Here is a 13369-nt window from a genome sequence, read left to right on the forward strand (position 1 = left end):
TGTGTCGTGAGTGTGTGTCGTGAGTGTGTGTCCGTGACTGTGTGTCTGTGTTGTGAGTGTGTGTCTGTGAGTGTGTGTTGTGAGTGTGTGTCTATGAGTGTGTGTCTGTGTGTGTCGTGAATGTGTGTCATGAGTGTGTGTCCATGAGTGTGTGTCATGAGTGTGTGTGTGTGTCCATGAGTGTGTGTCTGTGTGTGTGTTGTGTGTCTGTGTCTGTCCCTGTCCTGGAGTGTGTGTCTGCGTGTGTGTGTCTGTGTCTGTCCCTATGTCACTGTCCTGGAGTGTGTGTCTGCGTGTGTGTGTGTCTGTCCCTATGTCACTGTCCTGGAGTGTGTGGGGAAAAGATTAGTACTGGACAGCCTGAGAGTTAAAACTACATTCTGATCTTCTGCCCAGAAAGGATAAAGATCTGATCTGATGGTTCCAAAGACCAATTAGTGGAAACAAATGAGAATTGGGCTCCTTGTGTAAATGTAGCCCTCCGGTCAACAGGACCAGGCTGAGTGACTATAGATCAGACTAGAGAAGACATGGCTATACACGGTCTAGTAACTGTATATCTATACCAGGTCTAGTAACTATAGATCAGACTAGTGAAGACATGGCTATACGAGGTCTAGTAACTGCATAGCTATACCAGGTCTAGTAACTGTATATCTATACCAGGTCTAGTAACTGCATATCTATACCAGGTCTAGTAACTGCATATCTATACCAGGTCTAGTAACTGCATATCGATACCAGGTCTAGTAACTGCATATCTTTACCAGGTCTAGTAACTATAGATCAGACTAGAGAAGACATGTCTATACCAGGTCTAGTAACTGTATATCTATACCAGGTCTAGTAACTGTAGATCAGACTAGAGAAGACATGTCTATACCAGGTCTAGTAACTGTATATCTATACCAGGTCTAGTAACTATAGATCAGACTAGAGAAGACATGTCTATACCAGGTCTAGTAACTGTATATCTATACCAGGTCTAGTAACTATAGATCAGACTAGAGAAGACATGGCTATACCAGGTCTAGTAACTAGTCAGACTATCTATACCAGGTCTAGTAACTGTATATCTATACCAGGTCTAGTAACTGTAGATCAGACTAGAGAAGACATGTCTATACCAGGTCTAATAAGTGTATATCTATACCCAGGTATCTACCAGGTCTAACTGTATATCTATACCAGGTCTAGTAACTATAGATCAGACTAGAGAAGACATGTCTATACCAGGTCTAGTAACTGTATATCTATACCAGGTCTAGTAACTATAGATCAGACTAGAGAAGACATGTCTATACCAGGTCTAGTAACTGTATATCTATACCAGGTCTAGTAACTATAGATCAGACTAGAGAAGACATGTCTATACCAGGTCTAGTAACTGTATATCTATACCAGGTCTAGTAACTATAGATCAGACTAGAGAAGACATGTCTATACCAGGTCTAGTAACTGTATATCTATACCAGGTCTAGTAACTATAGATCAGACTAGAGAAGACATGTCTATACCAGGTCTAGTAACTGTATATCTATACCAGGTCTAGTAACTATAGATCAGACTAGAGAAGACATGTCTATACCAGGTCTAGTAACTGTATATCTATACCAGGTCTAGTAACAGTATATCTATACCAGGTCTAGTAACTGTAGATCAGACTAGAGAAGACATGTCTATACCAGGTCTAGTAACTGTATAGCTATACCAGGTCTAGTAACTGTATATCTATACCAGGTCTAGTAACTGACATATCTATACCAGGTCTAGTAGCTGTATATCTATACCAGGTCTAGTAACTGTATATCTATACCAGGTCTAGTAACTGTATATCTATACCAGGTCTAGTAACTGTATATCTATACCAGGTCTAGTAACTGTATATCTATACCAGGTCTAGTAACTGTATATCTATACCAGGTCTAGTAACTGTATATCTATACCAGGTCTAGTAACTGTATATCTATACCAGGTCTAGTAACTGTATATCTATACCAGAAGAGATAGAACATGTCCAAAAGCCTGAGGAGTAGTAAAATTATAAAATGACCATATTTCTTAGTAACTATCCATTTCTAAGCTCTGAAGTGTCTAGTAACTGCGGTTTTCATTTGGGGGAAGAAAAAGTAGTTAAATTATCATATTTCTAGCCGTTTCTAAGCCCTCTGTGCTGTGTGATATAGTGGCCTGTGGCCGTTTACCAGGCTGTGTGATATGAACTGGGGGAGTGGCCTGTGGACGTTGTCTGAGGAGATTCTGTGGTGTCTGTTGTCTGAGGAGATTCTGTGGTGTCTGTTTTCTGAGGAGATTCTGTGGTGTCTGTTGTCTGAGGAGATTCTGTGGTGTCTGTTGTCTGACGAGATTCTGTGGTGTCTGTTGTCTGAGGAGATTCTGTGGTGTCTGTTTTCTGAGGAGATTCTGTGGTGTCTGTGGTCTGAGGAGATTCTGTGGTGTCTGTTGTCTGAGGAGATTCTGTGGTGTCTGTGGTCTGAGGAGATTCTGTGGTGTCTGTGGTCGAGGAGATTCTGTGGTGTCTGTTGTCTGAGGAGATTCTGTGGTGTCTGTTGTCTGAGGAGACAGGAGATTCTGTGGTGTCTGTTGTCTGAGGAGATTCTGTGGTGTCTGTGGTCTGAGGAGATTCTGTGGTGTCTGTTTTCTGAGGAGATTCTGTGGTGTCTGTTGTCTGAGGAGATTCTGTGGTGTCTGTGGTCTGAGGAGATTCTGTGGTGTCTGTGGTCTGAGGAGATTCTGTGGTGTCTGTGGTCTGAGGAGATTCTGTGGTGTCTGTTGTCTGACGAGATTCTGTGGTGTCTGTTGTCTGAGGAGATTCTGTGGTGTCTGTTTTCTGAGGAGATTCTGTGGTGTCTGTTGTCTGAGGAGATTCTGTGGTGTCTGTGGTCTGAGGAGATTCTGTGGTGTCTGTTGTCTGACGAGATTCTGTGGTGTCTGTTGTCTGAGGAGATTCTGTGGTGTCTGTTGTCTGAGGAGACAGGAGATTATGTGGTGTCTGTTGTAGAAGGAGATTCTGTGGTGTCTGTGGTCTGAGGAGATTCTGTGGTGTCTGTGGTCTGAGGAGATTCTGTGGTGTCTGTGGTCTGAGGAGATTCTGTGGTGTCTGTGGTCTGAGGAGATTCTGTGGTGTCTGTTGTCTGAGGAGATTCTGTGGTGTCTGTTGTCTGAGGAGATTCTGTGGTGTCTGTTGTCTGAGGAGATTCTGTTGTGTCTGTGGTCTGACGAGACAGGAGATTCTGTGGTGCCTGAGGAGTCAGGAGATTCTGTGGTGTCTGTGGTCTGAAGAGACAGGAGATTCTGTGGTGTCTGTTGTCTGAGGAGATTCTGTGGTGTCTGTTGTCTGAGGAGATTCTGTGGTGTCTGTTTTCTGAGGAGATTCTGTGGTGTCTGTTGTCTGAGGAGATTCTGTGGTGTCTGTGGTCTGAGGAGATTCTGTGGTGTCTGTTGTCTGACGAGATTCTGTGGTGTCTGTTGTCTGAGGAGATTCTGTGGTGTCTGTTGTCTGAGGAGACAGGAGATTCTGTGGTGTCTGTTGTCTGAAGGAGATTCTGTGGTGTCTGTGGTCTGAGGAGATTCTGTGGTGTCTGTGGTCTGAGGAGATTCTGTGGTGTCTGTGGTCTGAGGAGATTCTGTGGTGTCTGTGGTCTGAGGAGATTCTGTGGTGTCTGTGGTCTGAGGAGATTCTGTGGTGTCTGTGGTCTGAGGAGATTCTGTGGTGTCTGTTGTCTGAGGAGATTCTGTGGTGTCTGTTGTCTGAGGAGATTCTGTTGTGTCTGTGGTCTGACGAGACAGGAGATTCTGTGGTGCCTGAGGAGACAGGAGATTCTGTGGTGTCTGTGGTCTGAGGAGATTCTGTGGTGTCTGTGGTCTGAGGAGATTCTGTGGTGTCTGTGGTCTGAAGAGATGGGTGGTGTCTGTGGTCTGAAGAGATGGGTGGTGATGTTGGTCTGAAGAGATGGGTGGTGTGTTGGTCTCTGCAGCCCCCATGTGGCATAAAGGTGAACTGCGGTGGCACTTTTCTTGCGGACTGTTTCTGTGGACGTCTTTCGTTTACATCTTCGGTTAAAAGCGGCTTGACGATGCTCCTGCTGCCAACACACGGTTACAACACATCAAGCTCCCGCCGGCACGCCAACTCAACACGGTTACAACACATCAAGCCTGCACGCCAACTCAACACGGTTACAACACATCAAGCCCCGCCGGCACGCCAACTCAACACGACTCGGGAAGTGGATCATTGTTTTGTTCCTGTAGCAGTAATGTGACGGTTCAACTGTTAAAAACAGACTGATCCTCAGAGTCCGTTCATAGTTAAAAACAGACTGATCCTCAGAGTCCATTCCTAGTTAAAAACAGTGATGGAATTTAAGGACTTTGGGCAATGGCCAGCCAGGCTAGTAGACCACAATTAATACTAGCCTGGTCTAAACAGCACTATCCCCTGGCTAGTAGACCTCAATTAATACTAGCCTGGTCTAAACAGTACTATTTTAGGCTAGTAGACCTCAATTAATACTAGCCTGGTCTAAACAGCACTATCCCCAGGCTAGTAGACCTCAATTAATAATAGCCTGGTCTCAACAGTAAAGAGAAAACATTCAAAAACTGTTCATAGTTAAAAGCTTGGTTTGTTTAATGCCAGAATCATTATTTTACATTTTAAACAATTCAATGGTTTTGCATTTCTTTTTTTTTTTTACAAGTTTTTTAAATTTATTTTTTACAATATGTACCACATGTATGTCTGCATCATACAACAGCAGAACCTAGTTGTCATAATGTATATACACTGTAGATAAGAGGACTTGGGGTTAAAGGTTAGAGAGAGGAGACAGGAAGAGCTATTGGGGTGGAGGCTTTATAAAACAAAACACAAATACACATGAATCCAGTCAGGATTGTTCTCAACGAACACACACACACACAGGCAGACACACACACAGGCAGACACACACACACACACACACACACACACACACACACACACACACACACACACACACACACCAGAACTTCCCGCTGTGCCAGAGATAGCAGCTTCCTCAAAAGGCAAAGACAAGTCACACACACACTTAGTGGCAGTTCTGTCCAACACACACACAGAGAGGAGGGAGACAAGAGCCACAGTCGCTTGAGAGGTGAGGGGCTACTATACAGGAACGCTTCTAGGCCTCAGGACCCCAACACACCTCTAGTAACAGGAGGGGGAGGGGCTACTATACAGGAACGCTTCTAGGCCTCAGGACCCCAACACACCTCTAGTAACAGGAGGGGGGGAGGGGCTAACAGGAGGGGGGGAGGGGCTGCACTATACAGGAACGCTTCTAGGCCTCAGGACCCCAACACACCTCTAGTAACCAGGAGGGGGCAGGTATGTCCCACCACTCAGAACACATGGCCAACAGTTTCATCCCAGTGGTCTAGACAGGCTGCTGGTGAGCTACCAGTCTGTTTGTGCTATCATTCCAAGTCGTTGTCATGCCAACCACGAGGAAAGGCGGGAACACAGGAAGGAGGGATGACAGAGAGGGGATAAGTGGCTTTTTAATCATTTACATTTTTCTCTCTTTTTTTTTTAAACAACAGAGGGGAGGTGCCAGGTTGGGAGGGTTTGATTGGCCGGCCTGGTGGACGAGTCATCATCCAATCAGTTCGGCCGCGACAGCAAAGTAGAAATATCTAGTGTGCGTGGCGTGTGTAATTTGTGTGTGTGTGTGTGTGTGTGTGTGTGTGTGTGTGTGAAACGTGCCTTGAGCGTGTGTGCGTGTGTGAGCGTGTGTGTGTCGTCGATGTGCGTGTGTGATATCCAGGGACACTCAGAGCATCCGGTTGCGTTTATGGGTGGGCGAGTCTGTGATGACGTCACTGCACTGGGCAGACGCCCTCTTCCTATTGGCTGCAGCGGTTGCCGCGGCGTTCTCCAAATGGAGCGCCATCTCCTCGGCGATGAAGGTGTTCAGGTCGACGTCGTGGAGACCGTTCCACGGTTACGACCCGGCTGCGGAGTGACGGGGCTGTCGCGTGTTAGGTGCGTCGGAGAGCCAGGGGCACCGGAACGAACGGATATACTGGCCATCGCCCCACTCAGGCCTGGAGGGGAATTACAACAATATTAGTATTGATAATATTAGTATACAGGTGTGACAGAGACACTCAGGCCTGGAGGGGAATTACAACAATATTAGTATTGATAATATTAGTATACAGGTGTGACAGAGACACTCAGGCCTGGAGGGGAATTACAACAATATTAGTATTGATAATATTAGTATATCGCCCCACTCAGGCCTGGAGGGGAATTACAACACAGGTGTCAGTAAGAACAAATAAAATCAAGCAGTACATATATATATATATGTGTGTGAGTGAGTGAGTGAGTGAGTGAGTGAGTGAGTGAGTGAGTGAGTGAGTGAGTGAGTGAGTGAGTGAGTGAGGATAGAATCCAAATTGAATGTAATTAATCAGTTCCGTGGTTGCCATGGACATTGTTTTAAGCATATATATTTTAAATGACGTCTTGACTGTTCTGGGCTAATGGCCAGTCAGTTTGTTTGTCTTGGCTAGGTAGTTAGCTAGCTGGACTAATGGCCAGTCAGTCAGTGTTTGGCTAGGTAGCTAGCTGGACTAATGGCCAGTCAGTCAGTGTTTGGCTAGGTAGCTAGCTGGACTAATGGCCAGTCAGTGTTTGGTTAGGTAGCTAGCTGGACTAATGGCCAGTCAGTGTTTGGTTAGGTAGCTAGCTGGACTAATGGCCAGTCAGTGGTTGGTTAGGTAGCTCGCTGGACTAATGGCCAGTCAGTGTTTGGTTAGGTAGCTAGCTGGACTAATGGCCAGTCAGTGGTTGGTTAGGTAGCTAGCTGGACTAATGGCCAGTCAGTGGTTGGTTAGGTAGTTCGCTGGACTAATGGCCAGTCAGTGTTTGGTTAGGTAGCTAGCTGGACTAATGGCCAGTCAGTGGTTGGTTAGGTAGCTCGCTGGACTAATGGCCAGTCAGTGTTTGGTTAGGTAGCTCGCTGGACTAATGGCCAGTCAGTGTTTGGTTAGGTAGCTAGCTGGACTAATGGCCAGTCAGTGGTTGGTTAGGTAGTTCGCTGGACTAATGGCCAGTCAGTGTTTGGCTAGGTAGCTAGCTAGCTGGACTAATGGCCAGTCAGTGTTTGGTTAGGTAGCTAGCTGGACTAATGGCCAGTCAGTGTTTGGTTAGGTAGCTAGCTGGACTAATGGCCAGTCAGTGTTTGGTTAGGTAGCTAGCTGGACTAATGGCCAGTCAGTGTTTGGTTAGGTAGCTAGCTGGACTAATGGCCAGTCAGTATTTGGCTAGGTAGCTAGCTGGACTAATGGCCAGTTAGTGTTTGGTTAGGTAGCTAGCTGGACTAATGGCCAGTCAGTGTTTGGTTAGGTAGCTAGCTGGACTAATGGCCAGTCAGTGGTTGGTTAGGTAGCTCGCTGGACTAATGGCCAGTCAGTGGTTGGTTAGGTAGCTAGCTGGACTAATGGCCAGTCAGTGGTTGGTTAGGTAGCTAGCTGGACTAATGGCCAGTCAGTGTTTGGTTAGGTAGCTAGCTGGACTAATGGCCAGTCAGTGTTTGGTCTCACCGCGCGCGTCCGTCTGTCTCACCGCGCGCGTCCGTCTGTCTCACCGCGCGCGTCCGTCTGTCTCACCGCGCGCGTCCGTCTGTCTCACCGCGCGCGTCCGTCTGTCTCACCGCGCGCGTCCGTCTGTCTCACCGCGCGCGTCCGTCTGTCTCACCGCGCGCGTCCGTCTGTCTCACCGCGCGCGTCCGTCTGTCTCACCGCGCAGTGTGCGCGTCCGTCTGTCTCACCGCGCAGTGTGCGCGTCCGTCTGTCTCACCGCGCAGTGTGCGCGTCCGTCTGTCTCACCGCGCAGTGTGCGCGTCCGTCTGTCTCACCGCGCAGTGTGCGCGTCCGTCTGTCTCACCGCGCAGTGTGCGCGTCCGTCTGTCTCACCGCGCAGTGTGCGCGTCCGTCTGTCTCACCGCGCAGTGTGCGCGTCCGTCTGTCTCACCGTGCAGTGTGCGCGTCCGTCTGTCTCACCGTGCAGTGTGCGCGTCTGTCTGTCTCACCGTGCAGTGTGCGCGTCTGTCTGTCTCACCGTGCAGTGTGCGCGTCTGTCTGTCTCACCGTGCAGTGTGCGCGTCTGTCTGTCTCACCGTGCAGTGTGCGCGTCTGTCTGTCTCACCGTGCAGTGTGCGCGTCTGTCTGTCTCACCGTGCAGTGTGCGCGTCTGTCTGTCTCACCGTGCAGTGTGCGCGTCTGTCTGTCTCACCGTGCAGTGTGCGCGTCTGTCTGTCTCACCGTGCAGTGTGCGCGTCTGTCTGTCTCACCGTGCAGTGTGCGCGTCTGTCTGTCTCACCGTGCAGTGTGCGTCTGTCTGTCTCACCGTGCAGTGTGCGCGTCTGTCTGTCTCACCGTGCAGTGTGCGCGTCTGTCTGTCTCACCCTGCAGTGTGCGCGTCTGTCTGTCTCACCGTGCAGTGTGCGCGTCTGTCTGTCTCACCGTGCAGTGTGCGCGTCTGTCTGTCTCACCGTGCAGTGCGCGTCTGTCTGTCTCACCGTGCAGTGTGCGCGTCTGTCTGTCTCACCGTGCGCGTCTGTCTGTCTCACCGTGCAGTGTGCGCGTCTGTCTGTCTCACCGTGCAGTGTGTGAGTCTGTCTGTCTCACCGTGCAGTGTGCGCGTCTGTCTGTCTCACCGTGCAGTGCGATGGCCTCTCTGAAGGGCTGCAGGTCAGCCTCGACAGACGACCCGCTCTCCGTGGACGGCGGCCTGCCGGGTGACATCACAGAGAGGGCGTGGCCGTGTTTGGGTGTCTGTGCGTCGCGACGGGGTTGCGTGGGGCGGCGCCTTGCCACACAAAAAGCTGATGAGGTCCTCCCTCCTGATGTTTCTCCTCCTCTTCTTTACCCAGGCCAGCATGTCTTTGTTACGACGCTGGTACGCCCGCTGGACCCCCAACTCATAGCTCCGCTGGTGGGACTCTAGTGACTCTGTGAGGGGGGAGAGAGGGAGAGAGAGGGTGAGAGGTTGGATTGGGGGACAGGTTTCACGTCTTTATTACGACCCTGGTACGCCCGCTGGACCCCCAACTCATAGCTCCGCTGGTGGGACTCTAGTGACTCTGTGAGGGGGGGGAGAGGGAGAGAGAGGGTGAGAGGTTGGATTGGGGGACAGGTTTCACGTCTTTATTACGACCCTGGTACGCCCGCTGGACCCCCAACTCATAGCTCCGCTGGTGGGACTCTAGTGACTCTGTGAGGGGGGGAGAGGGAGAGAGAGGGTGAGAAACAAGCTGTGTGTTACAGACTATGAAGACCAGTCAGTCAGTCAGTAGCAGTGTCCATAGCAGACGAGCAGCAGCACAGAAGAGATAAATCAAATCATTTACCACATTAACATTACAGGTAGCATTAGCCTCCAAGACATTTACATAATGACTTACTGCGCTAATAGCAGGTAGCATTAGCCTCCAAGACATTTACATAATGACTTACTGCGCTAATAGCAGGTAGCATTAGCCTCCAAGACATTTACATAATGACTTACTGCGCTAATAGCAGGTAGCATTAATAGCAGGTAGCATTAGCCTCCAAGACGTTTACATAATGACTTACTGCGCTAATAGCAGGTAGCATTAATAGCAGGTAGCATTAGCCTCCAAGACATTTACATAATGACTTACTGCGCTAATAGCAGGTAGCATTAGCCTCCAAGACATTTACATAATGACTTACTGCGCTAATAGCAGGTAGCATTAGCCTCCAAGACATTTACATAATGACTTACTGCGCTAATAGCAGGTAGCATTAATAGCAGGTAGAATTAGCCTCCAAGACATTTACATAATGACTTACTGCGCTAATAGCTGGTAGAATTAACAGCAGGTAGAATTAATAGCGGGAAGCATTAGTCTCCAAGACGTTTACATAATGACTTACTGCGCTAATAGCAGGTAGAATTAATAGCTGGTAGCATTAGTCTCCAAGACATTTACATAATGATTTACTGCGCTAATAGCTGGTAGCATTAGACTCCAAGACATTTCCAAAATGACTGCAGTAATAGCATTGAAACTGAGCTCAATAGAAACAACCCCCCTCACCCACATGCATCCATACAGGGTTGTATTTAACAGTGAGCTCAATAGAAACACCCCCTCACCCACATGCATCCATACAGGGTTGTATTTAACAGTGAGCTCAATAGAAACAACCCCCCTCACCCACATGCATCCATACAGGGTTGTATTTAACAGTGAGCTCAATAGAAACAACCCCCCCTCACCCACATGCATCCATACAGGGTTGTATTTAACAGTGCACAACGGAAAACAAAAACATGCATTTTCTATTGGACAGGTTCCCCACATCGGAACGTTCTCTTCCATTTCCTCCTTAGTGAACAGGACCCTGGTGGTCTAGCTACAGCCCGGAGTATGGGTGTGTGGCTAGGGAAGAGAGGAGGGGAAGGGTTGGGTGGTAGACTGTGTTGTCGTTCATCCGAGTGTCCCCCCCAGGGAAACCCTAGCCTGGTAAAAACACAGACACTCAGTGTGTCACACAGCCACAAGACAAAAACACACAATAAAGCTAATTAAACTCAGCATTTAGTTACCTTTGTATAGGTTGGTGACGGCAGTAGCTGCGTTCTGGAAGGGAACCCAGAGAGACAGACCCTGCTGTTGACAAACTCTGTCTGAACACACACACACACACAAGGAAAATGTTAACAACCGGAGCAACCTGACATTCACAAAACCAATAAATGCCATTAATTCCATGCTTGTGTCCAACATACGACATGGTCTGGCAAGACTGCGACTTTTTTTTCCCCCAGGCCCGTATAACTTTGAATAGACAACTTTCTCTACTTTGACCCTTCAACTTGGCTAAGCAACGCCATTTTGTCTGACTGAGCTGCATCAGTCCGACTTCACTGTGTTTATATGCCTTAAGACCAAACCTATGGCAAAGAAACCAAGCGACAGTTATCTAGTTAGCTGAACACTGGCTTGGGCCCCCAAAAAAACGAGCACAACTAATCTAGTTATCATAGCATAGAGGTTGTTTCACTAGAGACGTGGATGTAGAATACACCCTCAATATTGTGATAAACTAGTAGAATAACAACTATACACTAAGTCGGATAGATAACATTAGTCATAATCCAATCGCCATTTTGTCCTAGTAACGCATTGATCAGCGTTATAATAATTCATCTCGTCGTTTTTAAATTGATTGACCAGACAAGGTGAATGGTCAAGTGTTGTGAATGTGCCAAGAGGACCGAGTGTCAGACAAAAACAGAAACAGCTTGGTGGTGGTTAATAATAATAATAATAATAATAATAAAATAGTTATTTTCAACACAACTCCTCCCTGCGCTTCGCCATTTTGTTCTGCGTTACGGTCAGACTGCAAAGTTAACACGAGACAAAAATGGTCAAAACTCGACATTAATAAAATGATTAAACAAAGAAATGCAAATCAAATGACTTGAACGATGTAAAGAGGTCAAAATATAATATATCTATGATATCTTTAGTTAGTTCCCGAGCTACAGCTACAGTACTGTTCCTGGACCTGACAACTAGATAACTCAGCAGGGGGGTTATAAGATGACAATCTGTACATTATTCTTACACAATGTTAGTTACAAATGTAGCTAATATATAAAACTAATAAGACTACAAGTAGGGTCTCAAATGGTTGCCAAAACAAAACAAAAACAGCAAACTAGATCGCCTTTGTTTGCCTTGCCACTCGACTCTATCTGATAGCTTTTTTAATTCTAATTGTCAGCTATCTTAATTAGCTAATACTAGTTGTTTAATGAAGTATTATTCCGGACCTTTGTATAGCTGTGCGACCGCAGTGGCTGAATTTTGGAAAAGATGCCATAGTTTTTGCTGACTTTGCTCCGACTCGTCGTCGCTCGGCTCCTGTCGCTCCGCTTCGGCCAAACACTGCCGCTCCCATTTGGAGAACCAATGTTCGGGACCGTGCTCCTGGATCTCCGCTTCGCCCTCCTTCTCCTTCTTCTCCTCCATAATAAATCGCAATTAAGCGTCTATTACGTTACGGTTTATTATAGGTGGGTACCCCCCCCACCACCCTCCCGTTTTTTTGTAAACTTCCTTATAGATGTGAATACTAATCGGATGGATTAGTAACTAGCCGTAGAAACGCTAAAAAAATAAAATAATTAAAAAGCCCAGCTGTTGTTGAAGTTAGATCCGCATTGTGAAAACATCGGGTGTCTAAACGCAGGTCGCCCCGGTACTAAACAAACTGAAGGAGTCGTCGACTGAGAAAATCTCTTTAAAAAAAAAAAACACACATGTCAACATGCTTGTTCACTGAAACCCCGCCTTTTCTCTCACCATGCTTAAACACGATTGGCCTGCAGTGGTTGCTTTAGGGCGTGGTTCTGCGAATTGTTCTCAAGTCTTCATTGGATGTAAAAGGGAAGAGCTACGTCATAGAACAACAATGTTGATCCCGCCCCCCTCCTCCTCCTCCTTTGACTGTCAAACGGTGTCTGTCCAGAGGGAGCCGTGTTATCAGGTTCCTTGTGGATGGCCTTACCCTCATGCAAGTTGACGTTTAACACGGTTAAGGATATGCTCAGGGTTGTTAGGGTTTAGTGTATGGACGTCCCAAAGATCTCGGATAACTATCCGCGCGGATGGAAGTTTACAAACTATATTATTTAGCCTCAAATTCTGGCCTACAGTCAGAAAGTAGCCCAATAATTAAAACATGTAAAATAAATGACCCCCTTTAGTAGACCAGCCAACCTGGACAAAGTGATTTTTTTTTGTGTTTGCTTGTTACAGCTCGTCATCCATGCTAGATCAAACAATAATGTTAGATCCATAAAGTTAGGCTAGATAACAGCTTACATTTAGATTTTTAAGGCAATTTTAAAAGGGGTTTCAAAGGTCAAATCTGGTTAAAATGGCCATATTTTTATAGATTTTAAAAATTTAACTAGGCAAGTCAGTTAAGAACAAATTCTTATTTTAAATGACATCCTCGGAACTGCCCTGTTCAGGGGCAGAACGACAGATTTGTACCTTGTCAGCCCGGGGATTCAATCTAGCAACCTTTCGGTTACTAGTCCAATGCTCTAACCACTAGGCTACCTGCCACCCCGCCATAATGGAAATAGTCATCAGGAACTCGGAGTATATATATATATATATTTTTTTTTAAATATAAAGTACCAGTCAAAAGTTTGGACCTACTCATTCAAAGGTTTTTCTTTATTTTTACATTTAGTAACCAAAAAAAGTGTTGAAACAAATCAAATACATTTTATCATTTAGATTCT

General features: G+C 46.8%; 2 long non-coding RNA genes and 1 pseudogene across 4 annotated transcripts; 1 reads left to right on the forward strand and 2 right to left on the reverse strand.

Moving 5' to 3' along the window:
* Positions 1–4626: 4626 nt before the first annotated feature.
* LOC121845897 lies at positions 4627–5304 on the reverse strand. Its single transcript, XR_006082835.1, has 2 exons — positions 5275–5304; positions 4627–5207 (listed from the first exon to the last, which is right to left on the reverse strand). It is a non-coding gene; the product is annotated as an uncharacterized LOC121845897 (long non-coding RNA).
* Positions 5305–5481: 177 nt separating this feature from the next.
* LOC121838819 lies at positions 5482–12365 on the reverse strand (annotated as a pseudogene).
* LOC121845899 lies at positions 9371–9886 on the forward strand. Of its 3 annotated transcripts, XR_006082838.1 has the most exons (4): positions 9379–9438; positions 9491–9610; positions 9663–9782; positions 9835–9886. It is a non-coding gene; the product is annotated as an uncharacterized LOC121845899 (long non-coding RNA). The 3 variants fall into 3 exon arrangements; XR_006082836.1 differs by having other exon boundaries at positions 9371–9610; XR_006082837.1 differs by having other exon boundaries at positions 9371–9594; positions 9679–9782.
* Positions 12366–13369: the final 1004 nt, after the last annotated feature.

This window comes from Oncorhynchus tshawytscha, unplaced genomic scaffold (genome assembly GCF_018296145.1).
Source record: "Oncorhynchus tshawytscha isolate Ot180627B unplaced genomic scaffold, Otsh_v2.0 Un_contig_1282_pilon_pilon, whole genome shotgun sequence".
Classification (NCBI taxonomy): domain Eukaryota; kingdom Metazoa; phylum Chordata; class Actinopteri; order Salmoniformes; family Salmonidae; genus Oncorhynchus; species Oncorhynchus tshawytscha.